Here is a 9,822-nt window from a genome sequence, read left to right as displayed (position 1 = left end):
GCCAGAAATCTGCCAAAAAATCAATGCTTTCAAATTTTCTGTCAAACTCGTTAACAAAAATTCTGTCAAAGTTAGCCGAAAATCAGCTAAAACGGTCTTCCTGCATATAGCCTAGCCAGACACGTACATGTACATTGTACACGCGAGCATCTATAAAAGTAGTGTTATCATTTCAACACCATTCTACACAATAAACAATCAAATCATCCTGATTTTGGTATTTGTGCTTGCAGCAGCAACCGGGTACGCCGACCCAATGTTTTAATTACATCTTTCAATAATTCGAACTTTTAAAGAACTTGGTAGTATTTACAGAACTATCATCTATTATCTAGGCGTAAGAGCCTTTCATTATAGACACATTTAAGTAATCAATTATACAGAATTATACCTGAGACAACACTCGTTTTTGCAATTGTTATGATTATTTCTAAATATTCGTACCCCATTTGATATTATGTTTAATCTCATCGCTGTGATGACTACCAGGTACGACAGTGTTTTAATTACGGTCATTCAATAATTTGAACCTTAAAGACGTCTTGATGGAGACAATATTTACAGAACTAGGATCTATCATTTAGGCGTAAGAGCCTTTCATTTAGCATATTTCCGTAATCAATAATAGAATTAACCTTGAGACTTCCCTCCTCTTTACAATTGTTATGGTTATTTCTGAATATTCGTACCACATTTGATATTATTTTAAGCAAGCTTTTCAGAAATTTTTTTTTTTTTGGTTTTGTACAATACCAAATACCTTCCGCTGAGGATAAATCACGCATACTCTATGGTGCAAGTCTATTCAGACTTGTTTGCGTTCTGAACGCATTAGATCGCTAGAACAATTCTAGCATCTCATCTAGTAGATCTGATCTTTATGAATCTTACTGCCAACCTGCAAATCTCGTTTTATACCTCCGTCAGAAACTACTCCGACCATACCTTGATTGCCACTTGTGGATTTCATTTGAACCTTTAAGCTTTACAGAACTTTCCTTTAGGCTTCAGAGCCTTTAACTATACTTAATTGAAAAATTGCAAGATACCACTCGTCTATTTACATTATGGCTGTTTCTGGATTTGTACCCCATCTAACATTGCTGTGTTGACTGCCAGATACGAAAAACCAAAACCATATTTGGAAAAATGGAAACGTACACCTGAACTATGCAAGACAACTCCTTCAGGCAAGGGTAGCAATGTTCGTCTCTTATAAATACTGTTTGAGACATTGAACAACTATGAAATTACAACCAGACTTTACAACTTTGTTAAAAATTGTGTGTTGTCGTTGCTGCTCGCAAGCGTGAAGTGATCTACCTTCAATCCAACCACGCACACATTATTCAAATTACCCGCCCTTAACCACTCTACCGTGTCTCATTTACATATCAATGATAAAGCAGATTTATTCTAATTCGTCCCGGTACTCAACCGAATAAATCAATATTTATCATTTCAACACCATTCTACACAATAAACAATCAAATCATCCTGATTTTGGTATTTGTGCTTGCAGCAGCAACCGGTATGAACTATAAAGAACGGGTCTGTAATGCTGAATCCCCAAAAGGATTTAGCTATTTAACATATTGCAATCACTCTTTTGGATATATTAAAGTATCCTTCGCTGTCTCTGATATGGCGTCCATGACGCTTGAACAGCCTGTTGGATATCTGCTTTGATAGCCGCTAAGACTCAAACAGCAGCATGGGGCTGCTCTGGGAAAACTCTAACCTTCCCTCTCAAACTCTCGAGTACTTCATCGGTTTATACCTCTATGAAATCACTTTATACTCTTCTTTAACATTTGTTTAAGTTTCTGAACACAAAAGAAGGTCTTTATCTGAAGGGAAGACTTTGACTCACTTGACATACAATTCCAACATTGCAACTGTACATGTTGACAATAATTGCCTCGCAATAATAACTGAATTCACATGGCCGAGTGCATGAGATAACACGTAAATACTTAAATTAAAGTGCGGCTAACTCACTGAGCCGATAAGACCCGGCATATGAAATAAGGGCCTTGACCAGGATTCTTATATGAAATAAGATGTGTACTGAACGGTCTTTACCCTATTTTGGCACCATCTCAGAAAGAATATCTGGTGTAATTGGATCTTTCTTTGGCTTAACCAGAGTTCTTGTCAGACCTTTAGCGCGGTGTATGACACCAGAGGGTCTTTGGTTGTATCATGGTCCCCAACTAGCCATGAGATGAACGCATGACATGGCAGCTAGAGAGTTTGTGACTGTAGGTGCATGGTGATGTTGCAGAGTTCCAATATGGATCAGGTATAAGGCTACCATGTAAGGATCTGCGGGTAGGGATGATATTCCGTGCAACTCTGCCCATTGTCGCCATCTCGTGAAGGATGATCTGTGCTGAGAGACTGTTGTTGGGGCTTGTGACTCGAGTAGCATGGAAAGCAGAAGACTGGCGAGACTATATCCAGGTCTTGACTTTTGGCTGATTGAGGAATCCGCTGCCTCCAATTATCGCTGTTGAAGATGAGCTTCCAAAAAGGAAAATAACAATGATTGTTACTTTAACGAGATTAAAATCATGCGTCAACTTATTAAGCACTTTCTTTATTTCCCACTGCTTATTGCTACAACTATACTCTGAATACAAAAGAACAGCTTATTTGCCAAATCTGAATCATCATCCGCTGGGGATATATTGTAACGTTTACAATACAAAACATCCGCTGAGGATATCACCATATTTTGGTGTAAGTCTGCTGAGACTGTCTTGTTGGCGTACTGAACGCATCTCGTTTTATACTTCTGTCAGAAACGACTCTGACTCTAACTTTATTGCCACGCAAACCACTAAACTCTAGTATGGTGATACTCGTGGCTTTCATATTAAACCAATGGGGTTATCTTGGCCAAGATTAGGCCAGGTAATAAACTAGGCTGACCATGCATGTTTCCATAGAAGGGTTAACTTGAGGCCAATTTCACTGCCTTCGATTCTCTCCGAGTCGAGCTTCGAGTCATCTCGCTATCTGACCGATGCCCAAATATTCTATTGAATCCCTTTTGTACTGCCAGTGCGTCCAGCGTCGGTGGAACAGTTTTGAAACTGAAGAAAATTTTACTCCGAACAAGACTAGTGAACTTTGTTGAGAAACAGATGTAAATACATCAGTGAAACGGGATTCTAAATACCTTTGGACTTACGAATCCCAAGTCAAGCCTACTAGAACTAAATCTTCTCTCTGGTTTTGAAGGAACTGGCAAACTCAATCATCGTCTAAAAGACATCTTGTATTTCTACACTTCTCCGCCTTCGCACCAGACAAAAACACTTTGCTAATTCAAATACATTCTCCGCTTAAGTTGAGCATGTGCTTTCTGACTTTCTGAAAGCAATTGTTATAAGACGGAATAAGATGGCAAATCTCTAAACCATCGTTAAGCAAGTCATCTATACATGACATGTAGGGGCCTATGCATAATTCTTCATTTCTCACCTTCTGAACCAACTTTCTCACCACTTCAACCCCGTTTTGCGCGTTTTTGAACCAACCACTTTTGGTTTGAGCAATGTGCTCTCCAGACTATGGCTTTTCTGAAGGAAACTGGAGTGTCCCAAGCTGTCTTCTAAGACAACAATCATTGTTCTTGCAATTGCCCCTTTTTCCAGCGGTCGTACTATTTTGGTACAATTTAAAGACACATATATGATGGTGGGAATTGGAACAAATTGGAAAAAAACAATTTCTGTGAAACCCAGGAAAACCTGATTGGTCAACGCTCACAAGGTGATATTTAAGATTTTCAGATCAAACGTCAACGTGAATCAATACGGTGTCAAGAAACAAAGAAATATGGGTGTATCACCAAATTTGACTGATTGATGCCAGGGCTATCTACTCCCTTTTCGGACGACATTCACCTGTTGTCACTGAATTGAAACTTACAAAGGATTAATGATAAACGACTTTATTATGGGTTTCCAACAAATTGTATATGGCAGAACATTGATTCAATCTAGGGCCTATATTTCGTCTCAAACAAGTAGAGTGTGGGTTTTCTGAAATTGACCATTTTCTGGGACTGGTTGCATCCTATAACAAAAGAACTAGCGTACAAGTCCCCACAATTCACGGTGGGAAAGTAAATCTCCAGAACCCTCTTCGTTCGGAACCAGAATTCTCTCCGTTCTCAAAAAAATCTTTTGTGAATTTCAACATCTGCAACTACATTTTTGCAAATTAAAAAGACTGTAATTTAACTTAGCTTCGTAAACTGGCTTTCTGCTTTCCGCTCTTCGGTCCCTCTGCTATCGACAACTGTCTTGTCTTGATTGATACCGATGTAGGGTCGAGCTCTGTTGTCAGTAGCCTTGAATGTAATGTAGCTTCTTAAAATGAGATGTCGAATTGACTTTAGGAGAGCAAAACTGCCGTCTCTCCCATTTACTGATATAACGCAATGGAAGTACAGCGCCACAAAAATTGTGTGTTGTCGTTGCTGCTCGCAAGCGTGAAGTGATCTACCTTCAATCCAACCACGCACACATTATTCAAATTACCCGCCCTTAACCACTCTACCGTGTCTCATTTACATATCAATGATAAAGCAGATTTATTCTAATTCGTCCCGGTACTCAACCGAATAAATCAATATATGTGTGTACATGTACGTACGAAAGCTTGAATTGCCTTCCGTGATACCGCGTTACCGTGATAATTTATCACCGAAATCCGGAATTCAAAGATAATTCAGAATAGCTTGACTGTTTTTGCAGGGGCCGGAGGGGAGTTCGACTGTCACTGACAATAAAAAGCAAAAGCCCCATGAAATGGATTTTTAAAATTCAATCCCTAATGTACATTCGGGTGGTCCACTTGACTCTGTTTTTCAATTTTTTTATTTCCAATTTTAAGCGAATTACTTTGGGGGGGGGGAATGTTCACAATTAAAGTAAAAATTCGAAATTAGCGGTACAAGCAAACCTGTATCAATTTGTGTATAATTTTATATTAAAGTGTTAAATTATTTTCGTGCAGAATTTTCTGTTTGACCGCCTATCAGTTGCGCTCTGCCGGCTATGACATGACTTGGTACTAGTGCCCTGGTCATCAGAAATTTCGAAATATTCCGACATGGATGGGGAGCAGGATAGCGTGGCTACACCCTCCGACAACTATGGAGTAGGCAGACCAACTATAAGTGCAGACAATTAGGGATACGTGTATATGTTAAGGACGAGTTTATTTCTGTGCAGTACCAGTATTTTCCATTTTACCGCATATCAGTTGTGCTCTGAAGGCTATGACATGATTTGACATATATTTCGCGTTTTAGTGCCCTTTTCATCAAAAATTGATTTTGACATGGATGGGGCGCTTGATAGTGTGGCTACACTCTCCAATAACTCCGGATTCGTTCTGACTAAATATAACTGGGGAAATTAGAAATGTGCTGTATGTTCCATTTGACAGCCTATCAGTTGCGCTCTGCCACGGCTTTGACATCACCTGTTATATCTCGTGTTATCGAGCCCTTTTCACATGGAATTTCAAATTATTTTGATATCACTGGGGAGCTGGATAGGGTGGCTACACCCTCCAACAAGTTTGGAGTCGGCAAATCATATATAACGGGAGAACATTGAAGATACGCGTATGTTTTAGCCGAGTTTCTGTGCTGTGTTTTCTGTACACTAGAACGTCTTTACGGCAGGTTTTCTCCGTTATGACTAAAAACAAATTGCATGCCGGGTTGACTAGAACATAGGTTTGTCCTAATAATGTACTTTAAAGGCTTCATGTACACGTGCTCATAAATAATTAGGGGAAATTTCAAACCAGTACAACTGGTATTTAATGAGTTATTGTTCAAGCAACACGTAGGTTGTTTCTGCCAGTTCAATAGTCAGGAGTATTTTCTGTACACTGGGACGTCTTTACGGCACGTTTTTTCCGTGATGACAAAATAAATGTTGGGTGAGTACAACATTGGTTTTTCTTAATACTTAATGGGCTCTATATGCATGTGCTCAACAAAAATTAAGAGAATTTTCAAACCAGTACGACAGGTATTTAATGAGTTATTGTTCAAGCAACGCGTAGGTTGTTTCTGTGTGTTCAATAGTCAGAAGAGTATTCTGTTCACTGGGACGTCTTTATGGCAGGTTTTCTCCGTGATTTCTTAAAAAAAATTGGGTTGACTACAACATTGGTTTGTCTTTAATAATACTTTAAAGGCTTCATGTACATATGTGCTCAACAATAAATAAGAGAATTGTCAAACCAGTACGACATGTATTTCATGAGTAATTGTTCAAGCAACGCGTAGACTGTTTGTGCGTGTTCAATAGTCAGGAGGAGTATTTTCTGTACACTGGGACGTCTTTATGGCAGGTTTTCTCCGTGATGACAAAAAAACACACAATTTGTTGGTGAATACAACATTGGTTTGTCTTAATACCTAATAGGCTTGATATGCATGTGCTCAACAATAATTAAGAGAATTGTCAAACTGCAGTACGACATGTATTTCATGAGTAATTGTTCAAGCGTAGGTTGTTTGTGTCTTTACGGCAGGTTTTCTCCGTGATGACAAAAAAAGTTTTGGGGTGACTACATGATTGATTTGTCTTAATACTTTATAGGCTTTAAGTACATGTGCTCAACAATAATTGACAGATATTTCAAACCAGTACTACAGGTATTTACTGTGTTATTGCTCAAGCAACACGTAGGTTGTTTGTGCGTGTTCAATATTCAGGAGTATGACGTTTTTACGGCAGGTTTTCTCCGTGATGATAAAAAAAAAACAGTTTTGGGATGACTACAACATTGGTTTGTCTTAATACTTAATAGACTATATATGCATGTGATCAACAAAAATTAAGAGAATTTTTAAACCAGTACGACAGGTATTTAATTAGTTATTGTTCAAGCAACGCGTAGGTTGATTCTGCGTGTTCAATATAGTCAGGAGTATTTTCTGTACCCTGTGACGTCTTTATGACACGTTCTTTTGGTGATTACAACATTTGTTTGGCTTAATACTTTAAAGGCTCAATGAACATGAGCTCAACAATAATTAAGAGAAATTTCAAACCAGTACGACATGCATTTAATGAGTTATTATTCAAGCAACGCGTAGGTTGGGTGTTCAATAGTCGGGAGTATATTTTTTTGTAAATGGGACGTCCTTAATGCAAGTTTTCTCCATGATGACAAAACAAGGTTTTGGGGTGACCACAACATTGGTTTGTCTTAATACTTTATAGGCTTTTAAAGGTGTCCGGACGGACGGACTATCGAGCTTCGGACTATTGAACCTTCGGACTGACCTTCGGACCAAAACTCTTTCTTCCCCCGGACCGTAGTTGATTGGAAGCAACTCACCCAATCTATCACCTCCCTAAAGTCCCTTGAGTTGTTCAAGGCGGATATCCAACCTGGACAGGACTGAACACACTCTGCACTCCATGGCGTCATGGGCCATATTTGGCCTGTTGCCATGTACATAAATGAAGATGAAGAAGATGGAAGATGGACTACTGACCCTTTGGACTAAAGAACCTTCGGACTATCGAACCTTCGGACTACCGGGCTGTAACCGCTGGGTATAGTGTGGCTACACCCTCCAACAAGTTTAAAGTCTGATGTGATCTGCGCTATAAATTTCGTCTCTCCCTCTTTTTTCTTCTCTTTTGAGTCTCTCTCCCTCTCTAAATATCTTGTTCTTTTTTTCTGAAGGCAAAGGGGGCCCGCACCCCACGCCCCCCCCCCCCCAAATCCGCCCCTGACAAGAGTATAAACAGGTGGGTTTAGAGATTTTGCCTTTATAAAGTTGTACTCTTTTGACGTTGGTTTATCCTCCCGTTGTTACTTTTTCCAATTTAATCCACACCTTGCCTCTGTCTAACCACGTTGCTGCTGGGCTAGCCAATCCGCTCAATAATGCATTATTCATGATCTCCAATAAATCATTAAACATAAAAACCATTCGTGCTGCGTGTAAGATATTTTATCGTTCAGTCGAAAAAATTGATTTTTTTTAGCAAATTAAGGCAAAATCAGATGTCTCTGGAAATTTCAAATGTAAGGGATTAACTTTGCTTTTTTAGTGAAAATTGGCAAAGTTAGATGTTTATGAAAAAAATTAAATTGTAAGGGGTTAACCTTGCATTTTTTTTAGCAAAAAAGGGCACAATCAGATGTTTCTGGAAAATTGCAGATTGTAAGGGGTGAACCTTGTATATTTAGCAAAATTTGTCAAAATTTCATTTTTGTGAAAAATCTACAATTGTAAGGGATTAACCTTTCTGTTTTAGCAAAATTTGGTGCATATTTTACTAAAATTGGGCAAAATCAGATGTTTCTGAAAAATTCCAGATGTAACGGATTAACCTTGCTTTTTTTGTAAAATTGGGCAAAATTAGATGTCAATGAAAAAAATTAAATTGTAAGGCGTTAACCTTGCACTTTTAGCGAAATCGGAAAAAAATCAGATGTTTCTGATAATTGCAGATTGTATGGGGTTAGATGTTTATGAAATATCTTATATTGTAACGGGTGAACATTGCATATTTTAGCGAAATTTTGCAAATCAGATGTTTCTGAAAAATTTCAGATGTAAGGCAGTAACCTTGCTTTTTAGTAAAATTGGGCAAATTGAGATGTTTATGAATTTTTTTTCTGATTGTAAGGGATTAACCTTCAATTTTCAGCTGAATTGGGAAAAATCGGATTGGGCAAATTATAAAAGATGTTTCTGAAAAATTTCAGATGTAAGGGATTAACCTTGCTTTTTTAAGCGAAAATGGGGGAAAAATCAAATGTTTTTAGAAAATTGCAGATTGTAAGGGGTTAACCTTGCTTTTTGAATAAGATTGGGAAAAATTAGTTGTTCTTGAAAAAATTCGAATTGTAAGGGGTTAAGCTTGCATTTTTTTAGCAGAATAGGGCAAAATCACAGGTTTCTGGAAAAGTTCAGATTGTAAGGGGTTATTAACCTTGCACTTTTAGCAAAATTGGGCAAAATCAAATTTAAATGGAAAATCAAAAATTGTAATGGTTTAACCTTGCCAAACTAAGGCAAAATCAGATGTTTCTCAAAAATTGCAGATTGTAACGGCTTAACCTCACATTTTTAGCAAAATGCAAGGTTAACCCCTTTCAATCTGCAATTTTCTAGAAACTTCTGATTTTGCCCTAATTTGGCAAAGGTTAACCCCTTACTGACAATTTTTCATTTTTCATACAAATCTGATTTAGCCCAATTTTGCTAAAAATGCAAGGTTTACCCATTACAATCTGAATTTTTTTCATAACCACCTGATTTTGCCCTATTTTGCTAAAAAATGCAAGGTTAACCCCTAACAATTTGAAAAGCAAGGTTAACCCCTTACATCTGAAATTTTTCAGAAACACCTCATTTTGCCCAATTTTGCTAAAAATGCCAAGTTAGTCCTATTCAATTCTGCAATTTCCCAAAAACATCTGATTTTTCCCAATTTCGTTTAAAAAAATAAACATTTCATAAACATTTCTTTTTGCCCAATTTTGCTAAAAATGTGAGGTTAAGCCCTTACAATCTCCAATTTTTGAGAAACATTTGATTTTGCCCTAGTTTTGCAAGGTTAATCCATTACAATTTTTAATTTTTAATTTAAATTTGATTTGGTCCAATTTTGCTAAAAATGCAAGGTTAACCCCTTACAATCTGAACTTTTCAGAAACCTGTGATTTTGCCCTATTTTGCAAAAAAAAAATGCAAAGTTAACCCCTTACAATTTGAAATTTTTCATAAACATTAAAAAAATTCCCATTTTTTCC

The sequence above is a fragment of the Patiria miniata genome, unplaced genomic scaffold, assembly GCF_015706575.1.
Source record: "Patiria miniata isolate m_02_andy unplaced genomic scaffold, ASM1570657v1 HiC_scaffold_12, whole genome shotgun sequence".
NCBI classification, from domain to species: Eukaryota; Metazoa; Echinodermata; class Asteroidea; order Valvatida; family Asterinidae; genus Patiria; species Patiria miniata.
This window is presented reverse-complemented; position numbering follows the sequence as displayed.